Source organism: Ostrea edulis, chromosome 5, assembly GCF_947568905.1.
Source record: "Ostrea edulis chromosome 5, xbOstEdul1.1, whole genome shotgun sequence".
Taxonomy (NCBI): Eukaryota; Metazoa; Mollusca; class Bivalvia; order Ostreida; family Ostreidae; genus Ostrea; species Ostrea edulis.
Genome location: NC_079168.1, coordinates 6181711 through 6205360, shown reverse-complemented (window position 1 = coordinate 6205360; position 23650 = coordinate 6181711). Strand labels below are relative to the sequence as shown.

The 23650-nt window shown below is 38.1% G+C and overlaps 5 non-coding genes across 5 annotated transcripts; all 5 read left to right on the top strand.

Moving 5' to 3' along the window:
- The first annotated feature begins 5144 nt into the window (after window positions 1-5144).
- Window positions 5145-5218, top strand: Trnan-guu (transfer RNA asparagine (anticodon GUU)). The gene has a single exon. It is a non-coding gene; the product is annotated as a tRNA-Asn (tRNA).
- Window positions 5219-12571: 7353 nt separating this feature from the next.
- Trnan-guu (transfer RNA asparagine (anticodon GUU)) lies at window positions 12572-12645 on the top strand. The gene has a single exon. It is a non-coding gene; the product is annotated as a tRNA-Asn (tRNA).
- A 3856-nt stretch (window positions 12646-16501) lies between these two features.
- Trnan-guu (transfer RNA asparagine (anticodon GUU)) lies at window positions 16502-16575 on the top strand. The gene has a single exon. It is a non-coding gene; the product is annotated as a tRNA-Asn (tRNA).
- Window positions 16576-18728: 2153 nt separating this feature from the next.
- On the top strand, window positions 18729-18802 carry Trnan-guu (transfer RNA asparagine (anticodon GUU)). Its single transcript has one exon. It is a non-coding gene; the product is annotated as a tRNA-Asn (tRNA).
- A 4151-nt stretch (window positions 18803-22953) lies between these two features.
- Trnan-guu (transfer RNA asparagine (anticodon GUU)) lies at window positions 22954-23027 on the top strand. The gene has a single exon. It is a non-coding gene; the product is annotated as a tRNA-Asn (tRNA).
- The last annotated feature ends 623 nt before the right edge of the window (window positions 23028-23650 follow it).

The window sequence follows — 23650 nt, the reverse complement described above, 5'->3', positions numbered from 1 at the left end:
TATGATTATTCAATCGTTCCACCACAAAATATAGTCCCTATCAAACTCTTTCAAAATTTGAATTGACACATATTATTTCAACTGGATAGGGTTCGGTAATATATATGTGTAATATGTTTGCACCAACGGGATCAATATTGAACCAGTAAACACTTAGTTGTAGCATCCTGCACAGCTTTGCTCAGGAGATAACTTCCTTAACTGCTCTTTCGCCAAACCTTCGGCATTTGCATGTAAGTGGAAGTCACGGATCTCTCAAGTGAGACATTAAAAACAGCGGCCCTGTGACAGGTATTGGTAGGGGGACGAACCTTTACTGTGAGGGTCTTGAGAGCCATGCATAAGTCTAAAGTTGTAATATTTCACCTACAACTATTGGCCTTTAGATTCTATCGAAATATTCTCTAAATGTATCATATAAGATAAAAATCAAAACAGACCTAGTGCAGAGAAAAATAATTACGACTTGTTTGTCAATTTTGAATGCTAGTGAGGTTAAAAATTACGACACAGTGGGAATTTTTTTTTTAGACAATCAATCTTAAACAACACGTGTCTGTATGAAAACAAGCCTTGCAAATAAAATACTTTATTATACCTCAGTATGAGAATTCTATGCAACACGTAATCTGATTGGTTTAGACAGTCACGTGCCAGGGTTGACAAAACTTCATATCTCCCTCTCAAACATCATATCTTCCCGTCATATTTACCCCTTGTGAAGCCTTGTGCATTTTCCATAAATTTAACGTCAAGGTAGACGAAGGTTACTGTGACGTCACAATAAGTCCGAGTCATTGTACTTTCATAGTGCGACAGGCAAAAAATATGCGGGTCTCTGATACACATTTAAATCGCCAGGTTTTAGTTGATACAAAAAAGCCAAGGAAGTAAATCTACATTCAAGGAAAATGAAAATACAAAAACTGGTTATCATTTCACTGTATTTCGTTGTTTGTACCTTCTACCGTAATACGTTGACGGTGCGATTTTACCGTTAGGGCGATCTCAGCTACAATTTCAAATATATTTTTGTAGTTTTGCTTTGTTTCGGTATAATAAACAATTTATTGCATGAATGATCGGGAGATATGAAGATTTACTCACCCAAGAAAAATCATATTCCCCTCGGGAAATGTTTTTTTTCTTGGGTGAATAAATCTTCATATCTCCCTCACTATCATGCAATAAATAACTCCGTTTACCTGATCAGGATATAGGGCTCACGGCGGGTGTGACCGGTCAACAGGGGATGCTTACTCCTCCTAGGCACCTGATCCCACCTCTGGTGTGTCCAGGGGTCCGTGTTTGCCCAACTATCTATTTTGTATTGCTTATAGGAGTTATGAGATTGATCAATGTTCGTTATCTTCACCTTGCATGTATAATATACATGTACATGTATTAGTTGTCATTTCAGTACGAAAATAAGTGAACATAATCAGTTAAAAACCATTACAGCATAATTGTTGTCTTAAAACAAATCACTAAATACTTTTACATCATAGTTGTCGATTTTATATAAAAACATACGCAGTGAATTATAAAATGCGTGTTGATTTTATTGACATTTATCTAAAATGAAAAAGAAAAAAAGAAACTCTATGATATGATTTTAAAAAATCATATACCGTTCTGAGAGTTATCCTTTAATTGATTGCTTGGCATTTTACATTGGTTTGATAGAGCTAATATGCACATCCATATATATATATATATATATATATATATATACCATATATATATATATATATATATATATATATATATAAAGCACAAACAAACAATTATAACACCCAACCTTACGTTTACCCCTAGGATCTAAACGATACATGTGAAAATCAATTAATTAATATATAAAGCACTAAATAATCACAACTAGGTACTGAAAATTTTCGCCCCAGCCCGGGGTCGAACCAGCGACCTACGGCACCCACCGCCTAGCAAGATTGTCAAACCAGTGCGTAAGTCCACTCGGCCACAACGAAGTCGTTGTGGCCGAGTGGACTTACGCACTGGTTTGACAATCTTGCTAGGCGGTGGGTGCCGTAGGTCGCTGGTTCGACCCCGGGCTGGGGCGAAAATTTTCAGTACCTAGTTGTGATTATTTAGTGCTTTATATATATATATATATATATATACCATATATATATATATATATATATATATATAATTTCAATAGTATTCCAAAGTTGATCCATTGGGGATCCGGGTTAGAATTGGTCTTCAGTACCCCATGCTTGTCGTAAGAGGCGACTAAATGGGGCGGTCCTTCGAATGAGTCCACCAAAACAGTGTAACAGCAGGTGTGGCACGATAAAGATCCCTCTCCCTTCGAATGTCGTAAGCGCCGAAAATATGCCTAAATTTTCAGCCCTGGCCTTTATCAACAATGGTGACGTTTCCATGAGTGGAAGATTCTCAAGAGGGACATGAAAGAATATACAATCAATCAATCCAAAGATGATTGGCAAATTTGCATTCTTTCTTCAAACGGTTGCAAAATTTCATTTGTTTGTATATTGCCATTTCTGTTAAAATCAACTGGTGTCCTTGTAATAAATATATACTGTATGAATACTTATGAATGAATATATGAGCAATTCCTAGCAAACAATACTCTCATCTCATCCATCAATGTTTTAAACTGTCATAAATGAAAAACGCTACATCATTATTTCCCATTTCATTGCCTTAACGACAATCAATATTGCTGTAATATTTTGAGAGATTGTTCTCTTTAGTTTATACTTTAGTAATAAATTACTTATGGGTCTTTGTGCTCATATGATGTTTCACTTTATTAAAGATGGTTCGTATTTGGTTTCTTCAAAAGGGGCAATTCGGAATTAATTTGAAAACATAGTGTGTTACTGGGTTATGGCATAATCTTGGTGCAAATTACGCTTGGAAACATCAAAGCGGTCAAATAGGTCACAACCCAAATCTAGCATACTAAGTTTGCTATGATCAAGTCCATTCCTTACACACGGTCATTTGAATGATCACTTACAGATTACAGTTTGGATTGTCTTTTTTATGCCCCCGGAATGGAAGATAGTTTTTGTCCAGTCGGTCTGTCCCTGTGGCAAAAAACTTTACCTTGGTCATATCGTTAACGTCATAAGAGGTACAGAGCTTTCATGTCTGGTATATGTATTTCTTGTGGCAATACATTTCCATTGACACCAAAATATTTGACCTTGTGATCTTAACATTGACCTCTGACCTGGTTCCACTTTCTTGTAATCCAGGGGGATCAGTGTTACACAAACACATCTTGTTAGAGTAGATTTTCAACAAAATCGTCTAGGTATTGATGACGTTACAATGCTTTACGTAACAAGGTACTGTACTGTTACAGGTATCTCATATCTCAAACTAAAGCATGTGCCTCAACTCATCAACTTGCATGTTATAAACCCATTCGAATTATTTCACCCGAGAAATCCTCAGTATCTTCACATCATTCATATCAGTTATATAGATCTAGAAAGTTGGAATATTCAGGAATCACATCATTCATATCAGTTGTATAAATCTAGAAAATTAGAATACTCAGAAATTATCATATAGAGAATAATAACTTAGTCATTGAACACTGTTTCAAATTGCATTAAACTTTGATTAGAAATTTGTCATCATAACCAGTTTTTATGTATTTTTATCATGCTGCTTCATGAAAATGTGCCATTTTTCTTATGTTGATATAAACTGTGGTTTTTGTATGTCTGATCTTTAAAAAAGTGGCAAGATACACATTTTCTTTGGTTATTGGTGAAATCAAACTATTTTAGTAGAAATCAATACAGCTTTCATTAATTCTGTTTCAATTATTTTATGTGACCAAATGCGCTGTAAATTTCTTACCTGTTTGTACCGATAGAAGGTCAAATCTTTAAAGCTTACAAAAAGCGTGAAACAATTATATACAGTAAAACTCGAATATAGCGAACACGGATATAGCGAAATTACGGCTATAGCGAAGTGAAATCGATTTCCCCGGCAGATTCTTTATATATTCTATATAAAAATCTGCGTTTATAACGAACACGGATATAGCGAATTTACGGATATAACGAAGTAAATTCCTATTCCCCTTGAATTAAAAATGAACGTATAAATCACCTTTTATAACGAATTTATTTTTTTCATTTTAAACTTGCGATTTTTAAAAACGGTTTTCCATTGCCATAAAGGATCCACACTTATTACGAAATTTCTGTTTGTATTTTTTCAAGAAAGGTTGTTAACGCAAAACAATACTTACACATACGTTTAGAAAATATATTGTCGGTATTGTTTACTATTCTCGCTAATCAAATTTGAAATTTGATTGCATTTATTTTATCGTACACTCCTTTATTTGTGTAAAGCAACAATAAATGAAAACTGCAATAGACTGTTTGTACATGTATGTATTGCGCATACTTTTGTTAACATTTTTTCTCTCGACATGTTCTTGCGTGACTTAATAATCCATCAAGATAAATTATCATATATAAATAATGTGTATATTTTTTGTATAAAATATTTCTTCTCGAAAATATATAGGCTTAAGTTCTCTTAGAGACAATACAAACCCAAGAATATCAATTGCCGCTTTCTTATACAACTGATATACATGTAGAACAAATCAGTTTTATAACGAATTCGTTATATTTGAATTATGAATTCGCTATAAACGTATAGCGAATTACGCTTATAACGAATTTTTATAGAATGTCCGTAGAAATTCGCTATATCAGAGTTTTACTGTATATCGAAATCAGGATGGGATAGACAGGGAATCCACACATTTCGGAGAAATTATCGCCGCAAAAAAAATGAGAAGAGAGGTGGGTAGTAATGTCCATACTTTACCTGTAAAAGAAAATACAAATAATCATTTAATGTGACAAAATACGCTGTATATCTACTTAACTGTATAATCATTTGACGTGGCCAAATGCGCTGTATATTTCTCACTTGTTTGTACCTGTAAAAGTAGATAGTAACCATTTAATGTGACCAAAAGCACTGCATATCTACTTACCTATATATCCATTTAATGCGACCGAAAGCGCTATATGTCTACTTGCCTGCATAATCATTTAATTTGAGCATTAGTCTTAGCTGTATGATCGTAAACGTGATCGTAATATGTCTCTGTGGCGCAATCGGTTAGCGCGTTCGGCTGTTATCCGAAAGGTTGGTGGTTCGAGCCCACCCAGGGACGTGGCATTTTTTAACATCTTCCTGTATTTTTATACCCCCCGCAACAAGTTGTGGGGGGGGGGGGTATACTGGAATCGGATTGTCCCTCTGTCTGTCTGTCTGTCCGTCCGTCTGTAGACGCAATGGTTTCCGGGCTCTAAAGCATTATCCTTTCCACCTACCGTCACCATATCATATATATGAACTACCCATGGGATGAAGATGTTCCCTATCGATTTTTGGGTCAAAAGGTCAAAGGTCACGCGCACTGGACATTGAAGTAGCAATATGGTTTCCGGGCTCTAAAGCGTTATCCTTTCCACCTACAGTCACCATATCATACATATGGACTACCCATGGGATGAAGATGTTCCCTATCGATTTTGGGGTCCAAAGGTCACGTACACTGGACATCGAAGTAGCAATATGGTTCGGTTTGTCATGCCATTTGTTTTTTACACTCAGAAAAGAGGTAGTTTATACCTATTACCAACACCCTTTGGGAGATTGGGGTAAGCGGGGGGTATTCTTAGTGAGCATTGCTCACAGTACCTCTTGTTTTTTATTGATACCACGGATTACACGTGTACAATATGATACAAACAATTCATTAGTCTTGAAACGTAGTATGCATGCAAATTGTCAATATATATCTTGTAGATTTATAATCCTTCCTCTGGAGATACTATAGATTTCCAGGATAATTTCGGAGGGAATGATCCGGTTGAAATCCATGTATGGAGGTAATCCAACAGTTGGTAAGTCTGCAGGAGGGACTAGACATCCGGAATGAAGCCCATTTGGCTCTCGGAAAGCTGATACATAAAAAAGAGAACAAGCGTGATGTAAACATCTTTTTAGGAAGGTAGTTGGGAGTCCATTTGACAGTCTGACAATGAAAAGAAGTTTCCTTGTATCAATTTCTGCAGTGATTGGTAGGGTATTTAAAAATTGTTCACAAATAGTCTTGGAAGGTTGAAATGTTTTTCAATGATTCCATGTTGAAGTGTGTTGAGACGTCTTAAATCTTCTTTATTAGTGTAATTCCAAAGTTCACAGCCGTAGAGAATGGACGGCACAACAACTGTTCTGTATAGATGAGCCATTGTCATAGGGTTTATTCAGGATACATGTATATCCATGTCGGATAGTGCGTAAAACGATTTCCACCCACTTGAACAGGCGTTAAAGATTCGAGAGCTTGATTTGGTATTATTGTTAATAAGAATTCCAAGGTGGTTATAAACTTGTCCATATTGTAAGTTGGAGATCCCCAAGAATATGTCAATATTTGCGGGTTGTCTTTGACCTTTTGCATGGAACGATAAAATACTGGATTTAGAAGCGTTGTATTCAAAGCGTCATTTGCAAGCACATTTGTAAGCAGTGTTTATCATAGATTGGAGAACGGAAGGGGAGAGAGCGATGTAAGCAATGTCATCTGCAAGGGTTGGAGAATGATACTTGTTGTCGAACACGATATGGTAGTTAGTGTTTAGGAGTTGAAGTTCGTCTAACAGATTGTTGATGAAAACAAGATATAAAAAGGTTGATAAAACACCACCTTGCCGAACGCCTTGTTGGACGGGAAACCAACGTGATTTAGTCTGATTGACAATTACATCACTTTCAGTATTATAATGACAATCGTCAATAACCTTCCAAATTTTGCCTCTAATACCTAAATTGTGCAACCTAACTATTGGCCCTCTTCTCCACACAGTATCGATTGCTCTACTTGTATCCAAAAGGCTTATGTATACCTTACTGCCCATTTCTAGATTGTGATGACGGAGTTTCTTCGAGATTAGACGAGGAAGTAAGACATCCTAACTCTTTCTGAAATCCTTGCTGTTGTATATTTGGAAAAGGTTGAGTGAGAGCTAAAGAGGATATTATCTCAGATAGGATCTTTTCAAAAATTTTGAAGATGCATGGTAATAGGGCAACAGGGTGGTAGCTGTTTCAGGAATTTTTAGGTTTGGATCCTCCTTTGAAGATGGGCACAACTAATCCTCGTTTCCATTGTGATGGAACACAACCAGTATTAATAACTGTGTTGTACAGATTGGAGAGACATCCCACAGTTAGGTTACCAGAATGAAGAATATGTTCGTTTGTGATGTTATCGGCGCCCGGTGCTTCATGCGTTTAAGTGATGACATGACAGTATAATGATGTCTTCACATGAAATAACAATCGGATCTCCTGCTTTGTTATGTTTTGATACGAATGTACTCCATATCGGTTACCCCATAGACTTTTGAAATCCTGGTCGAAGGAACCGTTATCCCTCTGGTGGTAAATGCTTTGATAAAAGTCCGCAAACTTGTTAGCGATGTCTATTGGGTCAAAGTGAGTTTCTTCGTCGGTGTCACGAATTTGGGATAGAGTCTGAAAGATCCTGGCCGCCTTCGTTTCACTAACTTTCAGAAAAGACGTATGTCAAGTTCTGTGGTTTCATAAATCTCACGGTAGACAGTCTGAGGGAATTTGTCATTGAAAACAAAGTTTGTTACTGGGTGGGTTATGGCATATCTTCTTGCAAATTACGCTTGGAAACATAAAAGCTGTTCAATAGGTCAAAACCCAAATCTAGCATACCAAGTTTGTTATGATCAAGCCCATTCCTTACACACGGTCATAGGATTGATCACTTCAAGATTGCATTTTGGATCGTCTTTTTATGCCCCCGGAACAGTTTTTGTCCAATCCGTTTGTCCATGTGGCAAACAACTTTAACCTTGGCCATATCGTTTACGTCATAAGAGCTTTCATATCTGATAATATTTCTTGTGGCAATACCTTTCCACTGACACCAAAATATTTGACCTTGTGATCTTAACATTGACCTCTGACCTGGTTCCACTTTCTTGTAATCCAGGGGGGATCAGTGTTACACAAATACATCTTGTTAGAGTAGATGTTCAACAAAATCATCTGGGTATTGATGACGTTACAATGCTTTACGTAACAAGGTACTGTACTGTTACAGGTATCTCATATCTCAAACTAAAGCATGTGCATCAACTCATCAACTTGCATGTTATAAACTCATCCGAATTATTTCACCCGAGAAATCCTCAGTATCTGCTCATCATTCATATCAGTTATATAAATCTAGAAAGTTACAATACTCAGAAATTATCATATAGAGAATAATAACTTAGTCATTGAACATTGTTTCAAATTGTATTAAACTTTGTAGAAGATTTACAATATTTACTATAGTTATCATTGATGTGGGTTCACAACCAGGGACAGCTTTCCTTAAATTTCACCAAGTCTAAAATAACTTGCACTTTTTGTTGAGCCTATATTATTCATATCTAGACTACTTGAAAGACGGCTTTCAAACACATTGTTTTATCCACTTCATTGAATTCTTTAGTCAGTCAGTGAATGCGCTTCAAATGTTCTCCCTGAGGAATTTCACTACCCGTAAATGAGACACATTTTTTCAGTTCATCATTACTTCCACGTCTTTTAACCAACTCTCCGAAACTGACACATCAAGTCCATGGCTTTCCGTACCCTTCTCATCACTCTTTGTTTTACCTCCTAGTCAGCTGAGTGTTTGCGGCTTACAGTCTTGTAGAATGTAGAGTCTGATTATGATGGATAGAAAAGGGGCATTGTACATGTATTTTTTACTTTATGTGGCTCAAATGTACATACATATAATCACAAGAAAATTAATTGGTTGCTTTGTTGGTAGATATTTAAGTGCCGTCCCTGGATCTTCGTTCCACAGTCATAGCGTTTTGGTTTTTTTTGGACATAGTAACACTATTGCGGGTTCCTCATTGGAATGTTACTGTTTTCATACTTGAGGTTTTTTAAGATCTCATTAAATTTCTGGAAAATCACGTCTTAATTGATTCACTTTCTTTGATTTAAACCAATGAAAGGTGAAGATAACGAACAGTGATCAATCTCATAACTCCTATAAGCAATACAAAGTAGATAGTTGGGCAAACACGGACCCCTAAATATACCAGAGGTGCAGTCAGGTGCCTAGGAGGAGTAAGCATCCCCTGTCGACCGGTCACACCCACCGTGAGTCCTATATCCTGGTAAGGTAATCGGAGATATCCGTAGTCAAAATCAGTGTGCCAAGAATGGCCTAACAATCGGTATGAAACACGTCAGATAGCATTTGACCCATTGATAGGTTGTATTGGCAAACTAGATCGTTATAACGACCATAGAATTTGCAAAATGCTGACTTTAAACGAGACTGTTGGAACCCCTGCACCAATACTATATCATTAACACAGTAAATCACGTGCTCATTTCTAATATTCTGTATACCCACGATATGGTGTATACCTGTAAAATATAATAGCAATTTAATTTTGCTGCCTGTGGTTCAGACATTGTTTTCTGTTTGCTGTAGATGATACAACAAATACACAGTTATTGTGCCTGATATCGTTTTAAATAGTGAGAATTTTTTAAAACAGAATATGCAGTTTTTATCTCTGAGAATAAGAGGTAGCTCCATCCTCCTGTGATGTCATAGGTTTTTAAAAAAAATATATCTAGATTTCATTAAAATGTGTGCATGATAGAAATATATCTTCTAGAGGAACTTTATTCACTGGGTTTAATGAAAACTTTGGTAAACTATTTGATATGGAAAAGGTTTATATTTTCTATTAATAATCAATTATATAAACTACATAAATGTTGTCAACGACAATAACTCACCTGCTGGTATATCTTTATAATATTGGTTGTATATTATACAATGATTTCCTTGATATCCACCATTAATTTATTTATAGATCTGTAAGGTAGCAGATTTTTTAAACAGCTGAGAGTAAAATAGGTCATTACAACCAGTTTTTAGCTCACCTGAGCTAAAAGCTCAAGTGAGCTTTTCTGATCACCCGTATTCCGGCGTCCGTCCGTCTGTAAACTTTTAACATTTTTAACTTCTTCTCAAAAACCACTGGGCCAATTTCATCCAAAGTTGGCACAAAGCATCCGTAGGTAAACGGAATTCTAAATTGTCAAAATAAAGGGCCAGGCCACCTTCCAATGGGAGATAATCAAGAAAAGGTAAAAATAGGGTAGGGTCATTAAAAAATCTTCTTCTCAAGAACCACTGGGCTAGAAAAGATGACATTCATAGATAAGCTTTATTAGGTACTGCAGATGTTAAATTGGTAAAATCATGGCCCCCGGGGGTCGGATGGGGCCACAATAGGGGATCAAAGTTTTACATACAAATATATAGGAAAAATCTTTAAAAATCTTCTTCTCAAGAACCACTGAGCCAGAAAACCTGAGATTTATATGAAAGCTTTCTGATATAGTGCAGATTCCAAATTGTTAAAGTCCTGGCCGCCGGGGGTCGGATGGGGCCACAATAGGGGATCAAAGTATTACATACAAATATATAGGAAACATCTTTAAAAATCTTCTTTTCAAGAACCACTGAGCCAGAAAACCTGAGATTTATATGAGAGCTTCCTGATATAGTGCAGATTCTAAATTGTTAAAATTCTGGCCCCTGGCGGTCGGATGGGGCCACAATAGGGGATCAAAGTTTTACATACAAATATATAGGAAAAATCTTTAAAAATCTTCTTCTCAAGAACCACTGTGCCAGAAAAGCTGAGATTTATATGAAAGCTTCCTGATATAGTACAGATTCTAAATAGTTAAAATCCTGGTCCCGGGGGTCGAATGGGGCCACAATAGGGGATCAAAGTGTTACATACAAATATATAGGAAAAATCTTTAAAAATCTTCTTCTCAAGAACCACTGAGCCAGAAAACCTGAGATTTATATGAAAGCTTTCTGATATAGTGCAGATTCCAAATTGTTAAAATCCTGGCCCCGGGGAGTCGGATGGGGCCACAATAGGGGATCAAAGTGTTACATACAAATATATAGGAAAAATCTTTAAAAATCTTCTTCTCAAGAACGACTGTGCCAGAAAAGCTGAGATTTATATGAAAGCTCTCTGATATAGTGCAGATTCTAAATTGTTAAAATCCTGGCCGCCGGGGGTCGGATGGGGCCACAGTAGGTGATCAAAGTATTACATATAAATATATAGGAAAAATCTTTAAAAATCTTCTTCTCAAGAACCACTAAGCCAGAAAAGCTGATATTTACATGAAAGCTTTCTGACATAGTGCAGATTCAAGTTTGTTCAAATCATGGCCCCTGGGGGATCAAAGTTTTACATACAAATATATAGGGACATTCTTTAAGAATCTTCTTCTCAAGAACCACTGAGCCAGAAAAGCTGATATTCACATGAACAGCTTCCTAACATAGAGCAGAGTTAAGTTTGTTCAAATCATGGCCCCCTGTTGTAGGATGGGGCCACAATAGGGGATCAAAGTTTTACATACAAATATATAGGAAAAATCTTCAAATATCTTCTTCTCGTGAACCATTGGGCCAAAGAAGTTCACATTTACATGAAAGCTTTCTGACATAGTGTAGATTCAAGTTTGCAAAAACTATGGCCTCCAGGGGTAGGTTGGGGCCATAATAAGGACTACGGTTTTACATGCAAATATATATATAAAGTCTTCTGATATGGACCAAGGTGGCTCAGGTGAGCGATGTGACCCATGGGCCTCTTGTTATGTATTTTTATCATGCTGCTTAATGAAAATGTGCCATTTTCTGGTGTTGATATAAACTTTAGTTTTTGTATGTCTGTCACCTTTAAAAAAGTGGTAACATACCCATTTTCTTTGGCTATTGATTAAATCAAATTATATTATTGGAAATCAATAAGTTTTTTCATTTTGAATCATTAATTTTGTTTAATCATTTAACGTGACTAAATGCGCTGTGTATTTGTTGCCTGTTTGTAATGGTAGAACGCCTTACAAAAAGCGTGAAACAATTACATAAATAGAAAGAGGAGTGGGATAGACAGGAAATTCACACATTTCGGAGAAATCATCGCCGCACAAAAATGAAGGGGGGGTAGTAGTGCCAATACTTTGATATGATTTGATGGCTAACTCTGTTCATCATGCAGTACAATTGTCTTTGTTTTCCCATTTCATATGCTTCTGTGCATCCTAATGCTCATCTTTGGGCCCAAATTGGTTGAATAAATGTTCTATTCTATTCTTGTACCTGTAAAAGTAAATACATATAACCATCCAACGTGACAAAAACCGCTGTATACCTACCTACCTGTATAATCATTTAATGTGACAAAAAATGTGCTGTATATTTCTTACCTGTTTGTACCTGTAAAAGTATATACATATAATCATCGAACGTGACAAAAAGCGCTGTATATCTACTTACCTGTATAATCATTTAATGTGACCAAATGCCCCGCTTTAATCTTACCTGTGTGATCGTAATTTCTCACAGTACAAACAGGTCTCTGTGGCGCAATCGGTTAGCGCGTTCGGCTGTTAACCGAAAGGTTGGTGGTTCGAGCCCACCCAGGGACGTGACACTTTTTAACATCTTCCTGTATTTTGTTATTGAGACCACCGATTACATGTGCACAATGTGATACATGTACCTACAATTTAATAGTCTTGAAACGTAGTATGTATGCAAACTGTCAATATATACTAGCGGAAAAAAGAAACTGCATTATTTGATATATGAAAAAATAATAAAAAATAGCAATGAACAAATTTTTTTTGTAATACTGTTAAATGTATTCGTTACAACATTTCATAATCCATTAATGTTAATGTCGAATAACGTCAATTTCAGTACACTCGAAAAACACTGGTATTCGAACTTGAATTAGCAAAGTTAATAACGCGTGTGACCACCATTTGCATTCACGCATGCTTGACAACGGCGCCTCTTTGATGCCACTAAGTTGTTCAGAAATGCTTGAGGGATGTTGTTCCAGATGTTGGTTAAAGCCTGGCCTAAATCAACCAATGTCACTGGCTGATCTGGTAAACGGTGTAGACGTCGTTCCATTTCATCCCAGACGTGCTCGATCGGCGATACGTCGGGGAAAACAGCTGGCCAAGGCAGGACATCGACATTCAGTTGAACAAAAAAGTCCCTGTCTCTGTATGAAGGGTATCACATGGCGCTGAATAATTTCGTCTCGATAGCGTACGCCGGTGAGATTTCCATTGACAATTTGTAGAGGGGTCGTTCCACGTGTTGTTATTCCACCCCACACCATAACGCTACCTCCACCGAATTGTCGACGTTGCACAACACAAGTGTCCTGGCACCGCTCCCCAACGCCACGATATACTCTACAACGGCCGTCACTGCTATCCAAATGAAATCTGGATTCATCAGTGAACAGAATATTGGTCCAGTCATGTATTCTGAATCGCAGATGTCATCTGCACAACGTTAGTCTAGCGATACGATGACGTTGAAGCAGTATTGGGCGCACCGCTGGACGTCTTGGTCTGATGTTGTGCTAGCGCAGACGATTACGCAGTTCTCGGACTTATTGATCGAAATCCAGGAGTGCTACGAGCAGTCAAACTTGCTGTCTGGAAACGATTTCTCAGGGGCACAAGTTTAATGTGGTTGTCCTGTCGACGCGACGTCACACGAGGACGCCCAGAACGTGTTCGATCTCGAGTGTTACCAGATTGTTGGAAACGTCTGCATAATGACTGGATGGTGTTTCGATGAACTCCAAAGTGTCTTGCTACGATATGTTGTGCCATTCCAGCTTGAAGCATCCCAGCAGCACGATTACGTTGGTTTTCGCTGAGTCGTGGCATGACAGAACAGTAAATTTTGTCAAAACTAAAGTGCTTTCCTTAACGAATAGTGTCCAAACAAACCTTTTACACTTCTTACTCCAAACAGTATTGGCCAGTAAAACTCGTTCGTACGAACACTTCAATAAACAACTTGTGTTCACTAACCATGAAAACGTTCGTGCATCTGAATCGGGTATTATCCGATATTGTTCAGTAACATCACCTTTATCGATTGTTTAGATTTTATAAATATAAACAATAAACATAGAAAAATTATATTAAATTTTATAATGCTCAGTTTCTTTTTTCCGCTAGCATATATCTTGTAGATTTATAATCCTTCAACTGGAGATAATATACAATATATTGGAACAAATATGTCATGAAGATGGAAATACAGTTAACTTAGTCGCATCCAACATTCAGTGGTAGTCACGTCTAGTATCGGAATAAACGGGTAACATTCACTGGTGGTAGTCACGTTTAAAATTGGAATTAACAGGTAACATTTAGTGGTAGTCACGTTTACTATCGGTATAAACAGGTATTGATCACTGGTAGTCATGTTTAGTATCGAAAGAAACAGGTAACATTCAGTGATAGTCACGTTTAGTATCGGAATAAACAAGAAACATTCAGTGGTTGTCACGTTTGGTATCGGAATAAACAGGTAAAATTCAGTGGTGGTTATGTAAAGTATCGGAATAAACAGGTAGCATTCACTGGTAGTCACGTTTAGTATCGGAATAAACAAGAAACATTCAGTGGTTGTCACGTTTGGTATCGGAATAAACAGGTAACATTCAGTGGTGGTTATGTAAAGTATCGGAATAAACAGGTAGCATTCACTGGTAGTCACGTTTAATATCGGTATAAACAGGTAACATTCACTGGTGGTTATGTTTAGTATTAGGTGCAGAGCTGTTGTGCTCTTAAACAAAATTGAGACAGATCAGAGAACTAGAGATCTACCCCTTAGAGTGACAATGTGTAGGATGACAGAGTTGTAGAATGGCATAATATACAGTGAAAGAGTGTAGCGTGAAAGAGCATGACAGAGTTTAGCGTGACAGAGTGTATCATGATAGAGTGTAGAATGACAGAACGTAGCGTGACAGAGTGTAGAATGACAGAGTGTAGTGTGACAGAACGTAGCGTTAAAGAGTGTATAATGACAGAGGATAGCGTGACAGAGTGTAGATAGCCAGAGTGTAGATTGACAGGGTGTAGTGTGACCCCCTACCTTAACCTAATAACCTTGGGTCATCTTTATAAATCCGTAGTCTTAAATTTCGTATTGTACAGCGGTGAACTCTGGAATAATTTGTCAGCAACAGATTCTCAGTGCCTTCATGTCTTTCAACATTCCATATGTAAATCTGCACAGAATCTTCCACGTCAATCCAGATCCGATATCTGACGAAAGCCTTTTCAACGTCCTACCTATCAATGTGAAAATAGATGTTCTATTCTTCGGACGACTGTGTTGAATGAACTGTGACGCCTTGCCAAAGAATTTTTTTTAAATCCGGTTATTTCCCTATTTTGTAAACCTTGGAAACTGCCACGGAGGATTTGTTCCGGATATTCTCAACTTACAGTGTGTGTATGATCTTCATGAATTCCTATACGAGTGGGTAGCCGACGGCTTCTTCCCTTTCAAATCACCTTGGAGGAACATTGTGAGATTTATAACCAATATAAAACACAAAGATCTTAGGCGTTGTCGTATGGTGAATGACCCAGATTTCTCAAGACTTCTCGCAATCTTCAGTGAGAACGATCCATCTTCCTTCTGGAGAATACCTAAGAACGTTATGAGATCCGCTTGTGCACGTTCATATGCAGACTTCTCTCTGATTAACCGTGAGACTTCATGAATATCTGTCGCCTCTGTGGCGCAACATTTAGTTACCATTTTGTTCATGTTGCCGGTTCTTGCGTGACCACTTTCAGCATCCGTAACAACTTGTGGAATGGCATAGCCAATATTTTCTGTATCGAACTACTAGTATATGCCGAACTATGTGATCTCACCGATGAAGATATTTATATCATCCTGTTGGGTCGCTCTCCAAAAACAAAGATATAGGTGTATGATGTTGAAGTTCTCAAATTTAGAAATTATGTATTTTACGGGATACTTCTGCCCATTACTACCGCGTCATGCATCAACATATGCCAGTAGGGGGCAACGGATTGCCAGCTCATTTCTTGTGTTCTTTCTTATTGAATGTATGGACTCTCTACTTAGTTACATATTCCCTTTTCTTTATTTATTTCTAATCCTGTATAATTTGTTCACATGCAATAATCTCATGTTATGAGGAATGAATGAATGCTGTATATCTACTTACCTGTATAATCATTTAATGTGACCAAAACATGTGCTGTATATTTCTTAACTGTTTGTATCTGTAAAAGTAGATACATACATGTATAACCACCTAACGTGACAAAAAGCGATGTATATCTACCTACCTGTATAATCATTTAATGTGACAAAAAGCGCTGTATATCTACTTACCTGTATAATCATTTAATGTGACCAAATGCCCCGCTTTAATCTTACCTGTGTGATCGTAATTTCTCACAGTACAAACAGGTCTCTGTGGCGCAATCGGTTAGCGCGTTCGGCTGTTAACCGAAAGGTTGGTGGTTCGAGCCCACCCAGGGACGTGATACTTTTTAACATCTTTGTGCATGTTTTCATTTAAGAATATAGGGCTCACGGCGGTTCTGACCGGTCGACAGGGGATGTTTACTCTTGATAGGCACCTGCTCCCACCTCTCGTGTGTCCAGTGGTTCGTGTTTTTCCGACTATCTATTTTGTATTGCTTATGGGAGTTGATCACTGTTCGTTATCTTTGCATTTCATTTAGACCACCGATAACACCTGCACAATGTGATACATACAATCTAATAGTCTTGAAACATAGTATGCATACAAACTATCAATATATATCGTTAGATTTATAATCCTTCCTCTGGAGATCATATACAATGTATTGAAAACAAATTTGTCGTGAAGATGCAATTTCAGTGAACTTAGACAAATCCAACATACAATGGTAGTCACATTTACTATCAGAATAAACAGGTAACATTCAGTGGTAGTCACATTTAGAATCGGAAAAAACAGGTACATTGTAACATTGAGTGGTAGTCACGTTTAGTATCGGTATAAACATGTAACATTCACTGATTGTAGTCACGTTTAATATCGGAATAAACAGGCAACATTCCCTGGTGGTTATGTTTAGTATTAGCTGCAGAACTGAAGTGCTCCAAAAACAAATGGGACAGATCAGAGAGCTACAGATCTACCCCTTAGAGTGACAAAGTGTAGCATGACAGAGTTGTAAAATAACATAGCATAGAGTGCAGCGTGACAGAGAATGACAGAGTGTATCGTGACAGAGTGTATCGTGGCAGAGTGTAGATTGACAGGGTGTAGAACGACAGAGTGTAGATTGACAAGGTGTAGTGACCCCTACCTTAACCTAATAACATTAGTTCATCTTTATAAATCCGTCGTCATGAATTCCGTATTTTACGGTGCTGAACTCTGGAATAATTTGTCAGAAACAGATTCTGAAGCCTTCATGTCTTTCAACATTCCATATGTAAATCTGCACAGAATCTTCCAAGTCAATCCAGATCCAATATCTGCGAAAGCTATTTCAACGTCCTACCTATCAATGTGGAAATAGATGTTCTGTTCTTCTGACAAACTGTGTCGTATGAACTGTGACGCCTTTCCAAAGAATTTTTTTAGTCCGGTTATTTTCCTTTTTTATTTTTGTAAACCTTGGAAACTGCCAGCGAGGATTTGTTCCGGATATTCTCAACTTACAGTGTGTGTATGATCTTCATGAATTCCTATACGAGTGGGTAGCCGACGGCTTCTTCCCTTTCAAATCACCTTGGAGGAACATTGTGAGATTTATAACCAATATAAAACAAAGATCTTAGGCGTTGTCGTATGGTGAATGACACAGATTTCTCGCAATCTTCTGGAGAAATAATAAGAACTGTTATGAGATCCGCTTGTGCACGTTCATATGCAGACTTCTCTCTAATTATCCGTGAGACTTCATGGATATCTGTCGCCTCTGTGGCGCAACATTTAGTTACCATTTTGTTCATGTTGCCGGTTCTTGCAAGACCACTTTCAGCATCCGTAACAACTTGTGGAATGACATAGCCAATAGTTTCTGCATCGAACTATATGCCGAACTATGTGATCTCACTGATGAAGACCTTTATATTATCCTGTTGGGTCGCTCTCCAAGAACAAAGATAGAGGCGGATGATGTAGAAGTTATCAAATTTAGAAATTATGAACTTTTACGGGATGCTTCTACCCATTACTAACGCGTCATGCATCAACATATTCCATTTGGGGGGGGGGGGAGGCAACTAATTGCCAGATCATTTCCTGTGTCCTTCTTATTGAATGTATGGACTCTCTACTTAGTTACATATTCCCTTTTCTTTATTTATTTCTAATCCTGTATAATTTGTTCACATGCAATAATCTCATGTTATGAGGAATGAATGAATGCTGTATATCTACTTACCTGTATAATCATTTAATGTGACCAAAACATGTGCTGTATATTTCTTACCTGTTTGTATCTGTAAAAGTAGATACATACATGTATAACCACCTAACGTGACAAAAAGCGATGTATATCTACCTACCTGTATAATCATTTAATGTGACAAAAAGCACTGTATATTTACTTACTTGTATAATCATTTAATGTGACCAAATGCCCCGCTTTAATTTTACCTGTGTGATCGTAATTTCTCTTAGTACAAATAGGTCTCTGTGGCGCAATCGGTTAGCGCGTTCGGCTGTTAACCGAAAGGTTGGTGGTTCGAGCCCACCCAGGGACGTGACACTTTTTAACATCTTCCTGTATTTTGTTATTGAGACCACCGATTACATGTGCACAATGTGATACATGTACCTACAATTTAATTGTCTTGAAACATAGTATGTATGCAAACTGTCAATATATACTAGTGGAAAAAAGAAACTTCATTATTTGATATATGAAAAAATAATAAAAAATAACAATGAACAATTTTTTTTTTTGGTAATACTGTTAACAAATGTATTCGTTACAACATTTCATAATCCATTAATGTTAATGTCGAATAACGTCAGTTTCAGCACACTCGAAAGACACTGGTATTCGAACTTGAATTAACAAAGTTAATAACGCGTGTGACCACCATTTGCATTCACACATGCTTGACAACAGCGCTTCATTGATGCTCTAAGTTGTTTAGAAATGCTTGAGGGATGTTGTTCCAGATGTTGGTTAAAGCCTGGCCTAAATCAACCAATGTCACCGGCTGATTTTGGTAAACGGCGTAAACGGCGTTCCATTTCATCACATACGTGCTCGATCGGCAATAAATCGGGGGAAACAGCTGGCCAAGGCAAGACATCGACGTTCAGTTGAACAAAAAAGTCCCTGACTACACGTGCAACATGTGGCCTTCCGTTGTCTTGCTGCAGAGTGATGTGATTTTGCTGTCTGTATGAAGGGTATCAAATGGCGCTGAATAATTTCGTCTCGATAGCGTACGCCGGTGAGATTTCCATTAACAATTTGTAGAGGGATCCTTCCACGGGTGTTATTCCACCCCACACCATAACGCTACCTCCACCGAATTGTCGACGTTGCACAACACAAGTGTCCTGGCACCGCTCCCCAACGCGACAATACACTCTACAACGGCCGTCACTGCTATCCAAATGAAATCTGGATTCATCAGTGAACAGAATATTGGCCCAATCATGTATTCTGAATCGCAGATGTCGTCTGCACAACGCTAGTCTAGCGATACGATGACGTTGAAGCAGTATTGGGCGCCCGCTGGACGTCTTGGTCTGATGTTGTGCTCGCGCAGACGATTACGCAGTTCTCGGACTTATTGGCCGAAGTCCAGGAATGCTACAAGCAGTCAAACTTGCTGTCTGTAAACAATTTCTCAGGGGCACAAGTCTAATGTGGTTGTCCTGTCGACGCGACGTCACACGAGGACGCCCAGAACGTTGTCGATTTCGAGCGTTAACAAATTGTTGGAAACGTCTCCATAATGACTGGATGGTGTTTCGATGAACTCCAAAGTGTCTTGCTACGATATATTGTGCCATTCCAGCTAGAAGCATCCCAACAGCACGATTACGTTGGTTTTCGCTGAGTCGTGGCATGACAGAAGGGTAAAGTTTGTCAAAACTAAAGTGCTTTCCTTAACGAATAGTGTCCAAACAAACCTTTTACACTTCTTACTCCAAACAGTATTGGCCAGTAAAACTCGTTCGTACGAACACTTCAATAAACAACTTGTGTTCACTAACCATGAAAAAGTTCGTGCATCTGAGTCGGTATTATCCGATATTGTTCAGTAACATCACCTTTATCGATTGTTTAGATTTTATAAATATAAACAATGAATATAGAAAAATTATATTAAATTGTATAATGCTCAGTTTCTTTTTTCCGCTAGCATATATCTTGTAGATTTATAATCCTTCAACTGGGGATAATATACAATATATTGGAAACAAATATGTCATGAAGATGGAAATAGAATGAACTTAGTCGCATCCAACATTCAGTGGTAGTCACGTCTAGTATCGGAATAAACAGGTAACATTCACTGGTGATAGTCACGTTTAAAATCGGAATAAACAGGTTACATTTAGTGGTAGTCACCTTTAGTATCGGAATAAACAGGTAACATTCAGTGGTAGTCACGTTTAGTATCGGTATAAACATGTAAAATTCAGTGGTAGTCACGTTTAGTATCGGAATAAACAGGTAAAATTCAGTGGTAGTCACGTTTAGTATCAGAATAAACAGGTAACATTCAGTGGTAGTCACGTTTAGAATCGGAATAAACAGGTACATTGTAACATTGAGTGGTAGTCATGTTTAGTATCGGAATAAACAGGTAACATTCACTGGTGGTTATGTTTAGTATTAGCTGCAGAACTGTTGTGCTCTTAAACAAAATTGGGACAGATCAGAGAGCTAGAGATCTACCCCTTAGAGTGACAAAGTGTAGGATGACAGAGTTGTAAAATGACATAGTATAGAGTGAAAGAGTGTAGCGTGAAAGAGAATGACAGAGTTTAGCGTGACAGAGTGTATCATGATAGAGTGTAGAATGACAGAGCGTAGCGTGACAGAGTGTAGAATGACAGAGTGTAGTGTGACAGAGCGTAGCGTGACAGAGTGTAGAATGACAGTGTAGCATTATAGAGTGTAGCGTGACAGAGTGTAGTGTGACAGAGTGTAGTGTGACAGAGTGTAGTGTGACAGAGGGTAGCGTGACAGAGTGTAGTGTGACAGAGCGTAGCGTGACAGAGGTTAGTGTGACAGAGCGTAGCGTGACAGAGTGTAGTGTGACAGAGGGTAGCGTGACAGAGTGTAGTGTGACAGAGTGTAGACAGCCAGAGTGTCGGATGACAGAGTGTAGAATGACAGAGTGTAGATTGACAGAGGGTAGCGTGACAGAGTGTAGACAGCCAGAGTGTCGGATGAGAGAGTGTAGAATGACAGAGTGTAGATTGACAGAGCGTAGCGTGACAGAGTGTATAATGACAGGGTGTAGATTGACAGAGCGTAGCGTGACAGAGTGTAGAATGACAGTGTAGCATTATAGAGTGTAGCGTGACAGAGGGTAGCGTGACAGAGTGTAGATAGACAAAGTGTAGAATGACAGAGTGTAGATTGACAGGGTGTAGAACGACAGAGTGTAGTGTGACCCCCTACATCAACCTAATAAGCTTAGGTCATCTTAATAAATCCGTAGCTTTAAATTTCGTATTGTACAGCGGTGAACTCTGGAATAATTTGTTCAGCAACAGATTCTCGGCGCCTTCATGTTTTTCTGCATTCCATACGTAAATCTGCACAGAATCTTCCACGTCAATCCAGATCCGATATCTGACGAAAGCCTTTTCAACGTCCTACCTATCAATGTGAAACTAGATGTTCTGTTCTTCGGACGACTGTGTCGAATGTACTGTGACGCCTTGCGAAAGATTTTTTTTTTAATCCGGTTATTTCCCTATTTTGTAAACCTTGGAAACTACCACGGAGGGTTTGTTCCGGATATTCTCAACTCACAGTGTGTGTGTGTGTGTGTGTGTGTGTGTGTGTGTGTGTGTGTGTGTGTGTGTGTGTGTGTGTGTGTGTGTGTGTGTGATCTTCATGAATTCCTATACGAGTGGGTAGCCGACGGTTTCTTCCCTTTCAAATCATCTTGGAGGAACATTGTGAGATCCATAACCAATATAAAACACAAAGATTTTAGGCGTTGTCGTATGGTGAATGACACAGATTTCTCAAGACTTCTCGCAATCTTCAGTGAGAACGATCCATCTTCCTTCTGGAGAATACCTAAGAACCGTTATGAGATCCGCTTGTGCACGTTCATATGCAGACTTCTCTCTGATTATCCGTGAGACTTCATGAATATCTGTCGCCTCTTTGGCGCAATATTTAGTTACCATTTTGTTCATGTTGCCGGTTCTTGCGTGACCACTTTCAGCATCCGTAACAACTGGTGGAGTGACATAGCCAATAGTTTCTGAATCGAACTATATACCGAACTATGTGCTCTCACCGATGAAGATATTTATATCATCCTGTTAAGTTGCTCTCCAAAAACAAAGATATAGGCGTATGATGTTGAAGTTCTCAAATTTAGAAATTATGAACTTTTACGGGATGCTTCTACCCATTACTAACGCGTCATGCATCAACATATGCCAGTAGGGGGCAACTGATTACCAGCTCATTTCTTGTGTCCTTCTTATTGAATGTATGGACTCTCTACTTAGTTACATATTCTCTTTTCTTTATTTATTTCTAATCCTGTATAATTTGTTCACATGCAATAATCTCATGTTATGAGGAATGAATGAATGTTGTATATCTACTTACCTGTATAATCATTTAATGTGACCAAATGCCCCGTTTTAATTTTACCTGTGTGATCGTAATTTCTTATAGTACAAACAGGTCTCTGTGGCGCAATTGGTTAGCGCGTTCGGCTGTTAACCGAAAGGTTGGTGGTTCGAGCCCACCCAGGGACGTGACACTTTTTAATATCTTCCTGTATTTTGTTATTGAGACCACCGTGCACAATGTGATACATGTACCTAATGTGATACATGTACCTACAATTTATTAGTCTTGAAACGTAGTATGTATACAAACTGTCAATATATACTAGCGGAAAAGAGAAACTGCATTATTTGATATATTAAAAAATAACAATGAACAAATTTTTTTTTTTTTGGTAATACTGTTAACAAATGTATTCGTGACAACATTTCATAATCCATTAATATTAACGTCGAATAACGTCAATTTCAGCACACTCGAAAGACACTGGTATTCGAACTTGAATTAACAAAGTTAATAACGCGTGTGACCACCATTTGCATTCACGCATGCTTGACAACGGCGCCTCATTGATGCCACTAAGTTGTTCAGAAATGCTTGAGGGATGTTGTTCCAGATGTTGGTTAAAGCCTGGCCTAAATCAGCCAATGTCACTGGCTGATTTGGTAAACGGCGTAGACGTCGTTCCATTTCATCCCAGACGTGCTTGATCGGCGATAAATCGGGGGAAACAGCTGGCCGAGGCAAGACATCGACGTTCAGTTGAACAAAGAAGTCCCTGACTACACGTGCAACATGTGGCTTGCGTTGC